The sequence below is a fragment of the Lutra lutra genome, chromosome 13 (genome assembly GCF_902655055.1).
Source record: "Lutra lutra chromosome 13, mLutLut1.2, whole genome shotgun sequence".
Lineage (NCBI taxonomy): Eukaryota > Metazoa > Chordata > Mammalia > Carnivora > Mustelidae > Lutra > Lutra lutra.
In genome coordinates, this window is record NC_062290.1 from 11,638,371 (window position 1) to 11,651,801 (window position 13,431).

The following is a 13,431-nucleotide window of genomic DNA, read 5'->3' on the forward strand; positions in this document are numbered from 1 at the left end:
GCTTTTATCCTTTTAGCCCACTCAGAAGTATGAGATGAGTATCTGAATTGATTTTTCCCCAAATACTTAATGAGTATTTTCCAGTTTATTAAATAATCTTTCCTGTTGTTGTTGGTTTCCAGTGCCCCACTGATCACATATTAAATTCTTGTACACAGTAGAACCTGTTTTGTACATGTGTCTGTCTACTTTTATGCCTGTATTGTCTGTATGTCTTAAATTATTCTATTTTTACAGAAGTCTGTTCCCCATTGATAGCATCACTTAGTTGTTTTTTCAAACTTTGCAATCATTTTGTAAAGAAAACTTACTGCATTGCTATTGGCATTGAGTTACACATACAAAATATGATTGACAAATTTACAAAATTCATTCTCTCCATCGAAGAACATGATGTCTCTCCTTTTATAGCTCTCTGCAGTTTTGTGGCATTTTTCATATAGGTCCTCCACAATTTCTTAGGAGATTAGAATATATTGTGAATAGAATTTTTTCAGCTGAATTGTATTATGTTTTGAAACTGATTACTGCTGCTGTATTAGGAACAAGCAAAAATGCCGGCTTCTGATAACAAAGAGCCAATTACATATTTATTTTAGGTCTAGAATCTTACTGAGCTTGAATTAATTCTAGAAATTTCATCTTATTATCATGGTTTTTCTAGTATATAATATTGTTCATAAGTAATGATAATTATGTTTCCTCTTGTCCCAAATGTAGATCTCATTTCTGTGCCATGTATTGTTTGCATTGGCCAGAGTTCTAACTCAGTGTTAAATGTTAAATAATGTGAAAATTTAGACCTGATTTTGTTTCTAATTTTAATGAATGTTTCTGTGAAGAATTATGTGGCTATTGGTTTCAGATAGATTTTCTTCTATTAAGATAATAGCCCTTGAGTCCTTTGAGTTATTAAGTGCTTTTTTAAAAAATTAGGGATAGTCTTTTTTTGGAATAACAAATAATCACAACCATTATTTATTAATTTCATATAAACCAACATGCCACAGAAGTTCACTCAATTAACAAAAAAAGTTCATTGAATTAACCCATTTCTCACTAGAGGTCAAACTGTACACATTTAGATTATACCTTATTTTTTTCTAAAGCAAATGAATTCATGACCACTAAAATATTAACTAGGATAAGTGGCCCGGTTATCCTCAAATATTAAATTAATGTCTGCATGGGAAATAAAACTGTAGGGAGCACGTAAGAGTATACAGAATCTGAAAGATTGAGGGGTAACTATCCTATAAATTTACCCGGTTTTAATCTTCAATTACATTTTTATTTTATTTTTTTTTATTTTTTATTTTTTTTAAAGATTTTATTTGTTTATTTGACAGAGAGAGATCACAAGTAGGCAGAGAGGCAGGCAGAGAGAGAGAGAGGGAAGCAGGCTCCCTGCTGAGCAGAGAGCCGCATGCGGGACTCGATCCCAGAACCCTGAGATCATGACCTGAGCTGAAGGCAGAGGCTTAACCCACTGAGCCACCCAGGCGCCCAATTACATTTTTATTTTAAAAAGATTTTTAAAATATAGTCGACATAAAATGCTCTATTAGTTTAGGTGCAAAACATAGTGATTTGGCAATTCCATATATTATGTAATGTTCCCCTCAATTAAGTGGAGTTACCATCTGTCCCCATACAATATTATTGCAGTATTATTGACTATATTCTCTGTCCTGTACTTTTCATCTCTCTGACATTTTATAACTGGAGGTTTGTACTTCTTAATCCTTTTCACCTATTTTTTTTAAAAGAGTTTATTTATTTGACAGAGAGGCAGAGAGGCAGGCAGGGGGGCGGTGCGGCGGGGGGCGGGGGGAGAAGCAGGCTCCCCGCTGAGCAGAGAGCCAGCTGCTGGGCTCAATCCCAGGACCCTGAGATCATGACCTGATCTGAAGGCAGAGGCTTAACCCACTGAGCCACTCAGGTGCCCCTCCTTTTTACCTATCTGCCCATCCTCTTAACCCATTACCCTCCGGCAACCACCAGTTTGTTCTCTGTATTTATGAGTCTGTTTCTGTTTGTTGTTGGATAGTCTTGACTTTATTTTATGCCTTTTCAGCATCAGTGGAAATGATCTGTTTTTTTTTTTTCTTCTTCTTTAGTTGGGCTACTGATGTGCCATGTTGATGTATTTTAAAATATTAAGCCATGTATAAGTCCCTAAGATACATTAGACTTCCTTTCTATATTATGTATTGTCAATTATTTATTTGATTAGTTAACTGTAGAAATAATTTCCCCTACTTTATCTCAGGCAATTGAAGGCTGCTTCTGAGGATACATGAAATATGATAGGATAGCAAAAATTTAAAATAGGAAGTGATCCATTGCATAGGCCAGAGGGAGGTTACGCAGATAGTAAGTGATAAAAGGAAGCTCACACTTGAAAGCGTGTGCTCTTTCTCTACTCACTGGCTCTTACGAGTACCTGGCTTTCTGATACTCTTGAAAGAATGCATGGATCTTTGTATCGTTCAGAAATCCCACATTCACACTGTGTTTCTCAACTGAGATTTTATGAAGTTAGGCAACAATGAGTTTGCCTTCTGTAATGAATACCCAGGTTCTGGTTATTTTCTGTGGCCAGAAACACAGCTGCCTAACCGAGACAGTTCAGCTGGGGACAGACCTATATTCTCTCACGGATGTGAAGGGGCTGCGGAAGTTCTGGTGCCCTAAATCAAATGGCCCCTCTGATAGAAAGGAGTAAGAGAGTGCCTGGAGAAGGGTCAGATTTTTCCCTTAGAGAGAACTTTGGGTCCCCTTTAACACAGTGCTGGAAGCATGAGCTTTGGTGCCGGGCTTTGTTGCTGATTCTATCATGGCTCCAATGTTTTTAGTCTGAATATTTTTAAGGCAGTAAAACCAGATGCCTGCTTTAGTCATGAAAAAAAAAAAAAAAAGCAAAAAAAGATCATCGATCCTTTAAAAAAATACGAAGAGAACACCTAGCTTTGAGCTATGTTAGTTCTGAATGTGCTGCTCTCCAAGATAAAGCATGTGCAGTATAACTGAGTCAGTTCACTTGTAAGGGATCATGATTCTAAATTTGTTAAATATTGGGAAAGATTTCCGTAATTATCAACTTTGTTCCAGAAAAATTCATCTGTAGTACTTCTGTAGTAGCAGTAATTAGGGAGCAAGGTCAGTTGTTTTTCAAGTCACTGTTAGTTTGAGATAAGATCATAGTTGTAGGGACGCCTGGGTGGCTCAGTTGGTTGGACGACTGCCTTCGGCTCAGGTCATGATCCTGGGAGTCCCGGGATCGAGTCCCGCATCGGGCTCCCAGCTCCATGGGGAGTCTGCTTCTCTCTCTGACCTTCTCCTCGCTCATGCTCTCTCTCACTGTCTCTCTCTCAAATAAATAAAATAAAAAATCTTTAAAAAAAATTATTTAAAAGATCATAGTTGTAGTATCTGCACATAAAAGAATGCTTGTCTTTCTTTTATCAACTACACACAGCTCATCCCAAAATGGTACACTCATTAAAAACAAGTTAAAAAGCAACTCTGTTTTATCCTGTTGGAAAATGTAAGGCTCTGGGAGGGGACCATTTTTCTGAATGTGACTCTTCCAGGAATCAGCGTGGGGTAGATTCTTCAAAGGGGCAAGGCTGTGTGAGTGAAGCTAGCCTAGAACCCGTTCCCATCAGTGGAATCATAAGCCAGGGCAGGGAATAAATGACCGATGGTCTAATATTCGCCCTAGAGATTGCTCCTCAAGGTAGGAAAGCATATAACAAAGGTTGGAGGTTAAAGTTACACCCCAAAGCCATCTGTGTTTAGGGGGACCATCATATAACCTGCAAAAGTCATCTCTGTAGTTTTGAAGGGTGGCCGGTGAAAGAAAAAAGAAAATATTGGTCTCTTCAAATATTTGCTGAAGTTAGAATCTGTGCCAAATGAAATCTGTTAAAAAGTAAGTTCACTGGAAAAAAACTGAAACATCAACTTTGATGAAAGAAATGTATTAACTTTTTGATCATTTTATCCTCTTACCAAATGTGCTCGCAAATTGAATTTTTAGAAGTGTTAAAAACATTCTAATCAAATTTTCAAATTAAAAACTCGTTTTGCTGATTCTGTAAGATTTTAAGGTTTTAAAAAATATTTTACAATGTCTCTTTGATTGGGTTTCAAATTCTCAACATCCTACATCTGAGATCCAACATTTTCTACTATTTATGCAGATTATATTATATGGGCAAATTACTATGATATAATTTAAATTTTTTAAAAAGTAGGATCCAACATTTTGTTACTACATATAAAACATATATTAAAAAAATTGTTAGGATTGAGGCAACTCAAGTAATTTTTTTTGTTTGTTTTCTGTTTTTCAAACTTTTCAATGTTATGTTGCTTCTGTGATTAGATAACGGGACATTTACATGTTTTGCTATTGATTTAACTTAAAAACTAGAATTCTAGATCGAATAACAATATTCTCATCATCTTCCAGTGTACTTATATGCTCAACATAGTTCAAATTAAGGCATTATGATTGAAATTAACAGATCCAGAAGCCACATTAAAATACTTTTGGTTTTATTAAATGTTGACAGTTGTTAACTTCATCTCAGCAAATAGGACATACTTTTAAGTTTGACATGTTTACTCATAATCATGTTTACTACAGAATCACAGCTATCCCTGTCTGTCCAGTGTTTATTAAGATAATAAGCCAAATTGTGTTGCCCTCTATTGTTAGCCTTTGGATGGTTTGCTTCTCAATGAAGCAACCATACTCTTGAACAGAGGTTACAAATTGGCAGCTGTAGGATGTTATATGAGGACGGGAGGGGGGTGGGCAGTTTAATTGGTGTCACTAAGCAAAAATACAGGTAGCTCAGCCTGTCTACATACAGCCATCTTTACACATTTCCTCTAACTGCATGCTGTCCTGTCATTCGAGATTGTGACATTGTTCACAGTTAGGCCAATAAACTAGCCAGGAGTGTGGTCTCAGTACTTTGTTTTGGATATTTTCCCCTCTGGTCGCTTCAGTTTGATATATATTGATTTATATTCTTTGACCTACTTTGCTACAGACTTACGCAACTCAGCAAATCCCAAAGTGCATGTATTTCTTTTTAGTTATAAACCCAATTTGCAATATGTTTCCCTTGTCTAGCCACAAGGTTCATCTTTCTCCCAGATGCCTAATTTGGATACATGATGGCCGTTTGAATTCTTATTTGGAGAAATAACCCAACGTGCTTTTTCAGGTGACATACCATATCAACTTTTAACTGACTAGTAGTAATAAAGTCTGCTTAACTATGAGTCTTTTCCTCTCACCCTCTCTCAAAAATGGGAATACTTTAAAAATTATTTAAGGACACATTAATTTAAAAGCATTATCATACTACCCTATTGTGCTAATCCAAGTAAGTTAGAGAAAGACAATTATGATCATAAGATCTCACCGATGTGTGGAATGCGGAATTTAAAAAACAAGGCAGAGGATCATAGGGGAAGAGAGGAAAAAATGAAACAAGGTGAAACCAGAGAGGGAGAACCATAAGAGACTCTTAATCTCAGGAAACACACTGAGGGTTACTGGAGGGGATGGGGGTAAGGGGATAGGGTAACTGGGTGATGGGACACTGGGGAGGGTAAGTGTTGCAGTGAGTACTGGGTATTATGTAAAACTGATAAAGCACAGGCCTGTACCCCTGAAACAAATAATACCTTATGTTAATTAATTGAATTTAAAATAAAAACATCATAAGATAAAAATAGGAAATGAAAATCTCTCACAGTTCCACATACTTGCTGACACTTGTTTTTGTATTATTATTATAGCCACTGTGTGAATGTGAAGTTGTATCTCAGTATGGCTCTAATATGTATATTTTGTAATGACTAGCCATGTTGAGCATCTTTTCATGTGTTTATTGGACATGTGTATATCTTCTATGGAGAAATGTTCAAATCCTTAATCCTTTCCCCACAAGTTAATGGGTCATTTGCTTATCACTGTTGAGTTGTAAGGGTTTTTAATATATTCTGGGGACTAATCTCTTATAAAATAGAGTTTTAAATATTTTCTCCTATTTGGTGGATTTTCTTTTCACTTTCCTGATAGTGTCCTTTGAAGTACAAAAGCTTTTAATTTTGAAGAAGTCCAATTTATCTTTCTTTTTGGTTACTTGTGCTTTTGGTGTCCTAACAACAAAAACATTGCCTAATACAAGGCCACAGAGATGTACACATATGTTTTCTTCTGAGAGTTTATAGTTTTACCTCTACATTTAGGTCTTTAATCCTTTTTGAGTTAATTTTTATATATGGTGTGAGGTGGGGATCCAGATTAATTATGTTGGATGCATGTTGATACTTAGTTGTTCGAAGAATCTTTTGTTAAAGAGACTATTTTTCCCATTGAGTGGTCTTGACACCCTTGTCAAAAAATAATTGACCAGGGGCACCTGGGTGGCTCAGTTAGTTAAGCATCAGCCTTTGGCTCAGGTCATAATCCCAGGGTCCTGGGATGGAGCCCCGTGTGGGGCTTTCTGCTCAGCAGGGAGCCTGCTTCTTCCTCTTCCTTTCCGACTCCACTTCTAGTGCTCACTCTTGATTACTGTGCATTTATAGTAAGCCATCTTTTCAAGACTGTTTTATTTTAATCCTATTCATTTCCATATAAATTTTAAAGTAGTTTATCAATTTCACTGAAAAAACTCACTGGAATTTTGAGATTATGTTGAATCTATAGGTCAATTTGGTAGGAATTTTTTATGGACTGGCTAGTCCATAAATATGGTATTTTATTAAAAACAATTTTGTACTTTAACTTAAAAGGTATTCTTCTTTTATTGTGAATGTAGCAATGAGAAAAGTACATAAAATATGTAAGACATGTCCACATGGCTCAGTTCAAGACACAGAACCCTGCCAGAATCCCTGAAATTCCCTTTCTTGATCATGGCCCCATTCTTTCCCGACCAGATGCAACCACTATTGTGACCTTTACAGTAATAACTTTCTTGCTTACTTTGTAGACTTGACTATTTTTAAAACTTTATATGAATGGGAATCATATAGGTGTGTATGATTTTATTACGTGTGCTTATTTTAAATTTGCTCCCCAAAGAACTCTTTCTGTATGTAGAGTTCTATAATTGTAGTTACATAACTCCAGCACATTATCATTCTCATATCTTCTGACTATAACAAGAAGTTGGCTATGAATTTAATGTCTTTATCTTCAATTACTTTATTTTTATTTTTTTTAGATTTTATTTATTTGTCAGAGAGAGAGGGAGAGAGCTCAAGCACAGGCAGACAGAATGGCAGGCAGAGGCAGAGGGAGAAGCAGGCTCCCCGCCGAGCAAAGAGCCCGATGTGGGACTCGATCCCAGGACGCTAGGATCATGACCTGAGCCGAAGGCAGCTGCTTAACCAACTGAGCCACCCAGGCGTCCCAATCTTCAATTACTTTTAAGATGGTATCTTTCTGTGGGAATTCTGCAGTTTCAGTATGATGTGGATTTCTTTATCCTGCTTTGAAGAAAACTTCTAATATTTTTTCTAACATTTTAGATAGTGTTCAGTAGGAGTGCTGCTCCATTACTGAAAATGGGAAGTAATTTTAATTTTTAAAATAAAATCAGAATCTTACTTTACATACTTCTCTGTAACATTATTTTTTTCTCTTTAACTTCCTTTCAAAAATTAATTTATGAGATCTTTTTCATGTAATTTTATATTTTGTTTTTGTGAGTACATAAAATACCATTGTAGGAAAATACCAATTTACTGAATCTCCTGTTGCGTATTCATGTCATTTCTGATTTCTACTATAATAAATGCCACACAAAATGGTTTAACTTAAAAATGTCTTCACATGGAGTAACTAACATTAAGACTTATGAGCTCAATGTTACCAATTAGATGTGTCCCCACTTAGTTACAGACAAGAGAGAACTGGTGATTAATTTTCCTCCAGGAACCTTACAGGGTATGTCTCTACAAAATTTCCTTGAAAATAAAACAGATGGGTGACTGATGCTCTACCAATCCCAATTACTCTAGAGAGATCACTAGCGATTTAAGAAGTATGAGAATACAAAAATAACATGATGGAGGACCATTTCAGCTCACAGTTAGCTCCTCTACACAGAAAGCAAACCTTCCGTCAATCATACTGTAATTACTATGAGAAGCATATAAAGAATCTAATACAAGAGATTTGTATATCTTCGGAGGATTTCGATACTTATAAATTTGTATGTATTACCTGTCTGTTTTTCATATAATTATAAGGAGTGGTAAGGGAATTCTTCCTGGCAGCCGGATTACTCTAAGAGTCTTTCTGTGAAAGAGAAGATACTATAGTAATTATTGCTTCTATTTTCAAGTTCTGCTGTAACATAGGACACATATAATGATACTTCACTTTTCATAAGAAAAGAGCATACTGTAACTTATTATTTTAAATAAAGCTGATGCCCCATCTAGCCATTCTGGAGTAGAGTGGGACAGAGAGGAACCTTGGCACTTTTTGAAACAATAACAACAAAAACAAGCCAAATCACTGCTCCTCCTCAAAAAAAAAAAAAAAGCACTAAAAGCAAAATTTGAGCTTGCAACATGGAAAGTGGTACTGCTAAATATACACAAATGATGAACGGTTTATCGTATTTAAAAATTTTAATTAGCTAATGTATCATCCTGCCTCTGTTATTACTGTTAATCTTTCATTTCAAGAAGCACCCTATTAAGCAAAGCAATTTCCCAGGGAAGCACTTTGCTAATACTAATTGTTGTCTGAACTTCTTTTTATAATCTGCTAACTCAGATCAACACTGTCTTTAGTGAGCTGGTTCCCTTCCCTAGCATATCAAAGCGAAAACAGTACTGTAGTTTTAAACACTGTTTGTGGGATTCTGGCATGATGCAGATAAATTCTGTATCCTGTTTTCTACCCAAAATAGGCACAGATAATAGTATGTTATTTAAAATACAATCCTGAAGAGTCATGAGACAAAGTAATAAAGGCCTTTCCCACAAAACATCCTTTGTAGTACTTAAAATCTTGAGTTAAAAAAATGTCCAACTTCATCAAATACTTTTCAGAGTATGCTCACGTATTAAAACAATTTAATGCTGAATGCTGTGTCCAGCTTAAAGCATATGAAGTGAGACTCAAAGCTAAGAAAACAGGGGATTTAACACTGACATTATCAATTCCCTGCTCTATGCCTTCATTTAAAATGTAGGAGAAAAAAGCAAATCTGGTTATAATGACTTTCATAAGTCAATTAGTCATTATTAATGCACTCTAAAGACAAGTGTGACAATTTCTTTAATTTGTTTTTGACATTTTTTTAATGTCCTGGACACAAATTACATTTTTAATTCTTTCTACAACTGTAAGTGATCAATTTGCTGAGACAACAGCGCACACATCCACCCCACCACCACCATTACAGCAATTAAACAGGACCGCTTGGCAGCTGGGGCTGAGGTTGCAACACTGAAACGAGCAAAAGTAAAATCACACTTTACACTCATCTTAGGAGATGAAAAGTTTACTTAGAAATTGCAAACATTTAGCAAAGATAAGACATAAACACTATTTTCCATCGTCTACAGAAATACAGTAATTTATCGCTGGTTTGGTACATGATCACATGATGAAACAATCTAACGGAAAAACCAATGGTTCGTTCTACTCTTCTGCCACTTGTAACAACTAAATAAGCGCACCAGTAAGTACTGGAAGACAGATGCAGAGGAAGATTAGAATCCTAGGGCTGTTTGTTAATACATATTATCATAAGAATAATATAAAAACAAGTCAGATATACAATTAACATGCAATTTAAGCTATTATTTTGAAGAAACAGGACAGAATTTAGTGAACACATTGAAAGATGTGCTAATAATGTGTTGTTATAGTGAGCATATCATGGTATTTTACATGGCATGGAATTTCTTCCTCCTTAAATAATGCTTGGCAAATTGGAACAGATTGAGCTAGTTCTACAGCAAATTTAAAATGAAGACAATATGGATAACTGTTAGATACTTTTCTAAGTATAGTAAATAATTTTTAAAGTACCATGATTTCATGCCTACCTCACCACCTCCCAATTCAAAATAAAGTCGTACTTTGTACCCTATGAACCTGCACTGTCCAATATAGCAGCCCTTAGCCACATGGCTATTGGAGCACTTGAAATGTGGCTAGTCAGAACTGACATGCAATGTAAGTGCAAAATACACAATGAATTTTAAGAACTTATGATGGGAAAAAAACGGCAAACTAATTTTGTATACTGCTTATATACTGAAATGATATTTTAATATACCGGGTTAATTAAAATATAAGTTAATGTCACTGGTACCTTTTTTAATACACCTGCTAGAAAATTAAAAATTACGTATGTGGCTCCCATTTATTTCTATTGGACAGTGCTAATACAAATAATCTATACTCATATACTCATCATATTAGCCTTCGAATTTAGCATCATAATTTAAGCACTCTGGAGAACTAAGTCCCAGAATACCATAAGCACCCTCTGCACATATTTAATGCAAAATCTATTTTTATCCCTCTGCAAGGTATACATTTTAAGTATAAAAAGAATTCACAAAATATTTAATCCTTAAAATATGTGAATTAGTACACTGTGAGAGCTAAAAGAACGTCTAATGCAGACTGTTACATTGAGAAAAGCAGTTTAAGAGAAACAGCAATGCAATCAGAGGGAAGACAATTACTATCTTCAGTAAAATAAGTTAGCCACACTTATCTTTAATGCCCAGGATCTGCCTTTGCACCACAGATCAGATATGTAACTTGTCCATTTAACCATAACCTACAGGAAGATCTTAAAACAACATCAACTGCAAACTAAATACTCCATTTCTGGAAACTCGTCAACAATGTAAAGTTCATACACATGGTCCATTCTAATAGCAGAGTACACATGGTATCTGAGAGCCATCCGGTAAATTAAAGTCCCGCAGGGTTAAATAAAGTAAGCAACCGCTTAGTGTCCAAGAGACTTGGATTAAAAAAAATTTTTTAGAGGCTATAAAAAAAATCACTGACCTTTTATCATTTTCTTCCCCTCCTCTGTTTTTTTGTTTTTGTAGTAGTGTGCATAAATATCGGGCATATTTATACCACATCATTTTTATTCTGTCCGTCTCAAGTACAAGTTAATCTAGAACCCATTTAGTCCTTCTCCTAGGAACAACACACATCAAACTAGAACACTGACAGTGATCACCACAGTCAGAAGCCAGCATCACAGTCAGGCATCAAGAACCTCGCCAGGAGGCAATGCCCAATTACACTGGTGCTACACTCTGTTCTTCCCAGCTCAGGGTGGAATGTTTGTTTTTAAACTGTTTACATGTGTTCACATTGGGCAAGCTCTGTCAAAAACGCTCTGAAAGCCACAAATTAAGAGATTCTAAAACAAATATCATTCATAAAAATTTCTCCCTCATATTAAAGATGCTCTGAGAAAACAAGGAAGTACAGGTTATTGAAAATAACTTCACATTTCACCACTACCACTTTTAAGACACTGGAAAGCAACTGAGATCTGGGGAGAAATGAGCAGTACCTAAGACAGGTAATACTAGGTCATACTAGGTATACCAATGCAGAAGCTGACTGCAGAAGTCTACAGCCATTCCCTCTCGAGTTCAGCAGCCTATTAGGACATTTACTCACATTTACTAATGTCTTGCACAAAAAGATACTGCTTAAACTTTTCCCATCTCCTACCTTCAGACCATGTTCTACACAAAAGTATTTGTATCGCATGTTACTAACTCCAGCCTAAATAAGCCTAGTAATTCATGTCAAATGATACAGTTTTTCAGTTCCAAGCATATATTACTCTAAAAATATACTCCTCCATGAAAAGATAACTGTTAGTTTGATGGCAGATGAATAATTGACTATTTATTGAGCACCTACTATGACTGCAGTCTATACTCATTCTTTAACCAGTAAGAAAAAAACACCTGCTTCAAATACAAGATGACACCAGTGAGGGAAGATACTATATGAGCATTTCCAATAGAAAGCCGTGTGAGTCACTATCTGAACATGTGAAATTGTTCATCCCTAGGGCATGAAAAAACCTCAGATTTATTACTAATCACTTTACAGGGATAAATTAACATTTGAAGAACGCCATATAGTACTTTGAGGAAGCGATGCCCATACATAAAATTAAGGCCGATTCCCTAAAGATATGGAAGAAAAGCCAGAATGTCATGGTTGATAATCATCCAAAGACAGAATAATAGTCTACACAAATATCTCTGGTTAATTCAGGCAAATGGCACTTGTGTTAGGTTTCTAACTTTGCTTGAGGGGGCTGGTTTAATAAAGAAAACTACCTTTAAATAGGAGCACTTTAAGCAAATACAAAAATAAAAACCCTTTAAATAAAATTCTCTATAAAATCACTATATAAGTTCAAGTTCCAAATCTCATTTAAATGTCCATACATACATGTATGTGAATACGCACACATACATGCCTTCAAAGTATCTGAATTTCACTTACGGTGTTTTGTGCAGCTGTATACCTTGCCTTTTATGTTTGAGCCGAATTGTGTATCTTCAGCACAATACTGTGTTTCTCCTGAAGCTGAGAATGTGGGCAATGTGAGGACACAGAGGTAAGCTACTTTCTAGCCTTCAGCAATTCTGACCTGTTGGATCCCTGCAAGGTACCAGGCACAATACGATGTACTGGACATGAGCAGGGTTTCTTTCAGGGAAGCTGAAGTTTTAAGAACCAAAACAATTGTCAGGTTGAAAACCAAGAGTAATTTTCTGAACAGTATTTCCAAAAACAGAATGATGTCAACTAAAACACTCCCAACTTCTGCCCAACGTGGAAAACAATAGATTACAGAAATGGTTTCCATAGAAGACGTGTAAGAGAACATTCATAGGGCCACAGGGACTGAAGCAGCGAGACGAACAATGAGGCAGTCACAGAGCGTCTAGGAGCTACTGCACTGGTAGTGGTTTATAAAAAATACTATCTATACTAAAGTTTTAAGAGCTATTAATATATTTAGCGTATTTTTGCCTTTTCTTTTTTTGACACTGAATATAAAATTTTGTCCTAAATTTACTAAATCTTCTACACCCTGAGGAATAACAGATTAATGAAAGAAATGCCAGGGTTAGCTTTGTGAACCATATTATTGTCCAAAAAGCACAACCTATAAAGAGCTAATATTCTTGGAAGCACAAAGTTTCATCTCCAGACTAAGCTAATGCTCTCTATTTTTTTTTGAGCAAAGAGTTTGGTTTTAAGTGTTAACATGGCCTAACAAGAATACAGATGTCCAAATTGAGAGCCAGAGGCACACCCTGCCACACACACACACACACACACACACACACACACACACA

General features: G+C 35.8%; 1 protein-coding gene across 1 annotated transcript in view; it reads right to left on the reverse strand.

Moving 5' to 3' along the window:
* The window catches only part of PTAR1 (protein prenyltransferase alpha subunit repeat containing 1), a 61,490-nt gene that overhangs the window by 470 nt on the left and 47,589 nt on the right, over positions 1 to 13,431 (reverse strand). The window contains exon 8 of the transcript XR_007122135.1: positions 8,264 to 8,338. The gene's annotated coding sequence lies outside the window, so the exon portion shown is untranslated. The remainder of the gene's footprint in view (positions 1 to 8,263; positions 8,339 to 13,431) is intronic.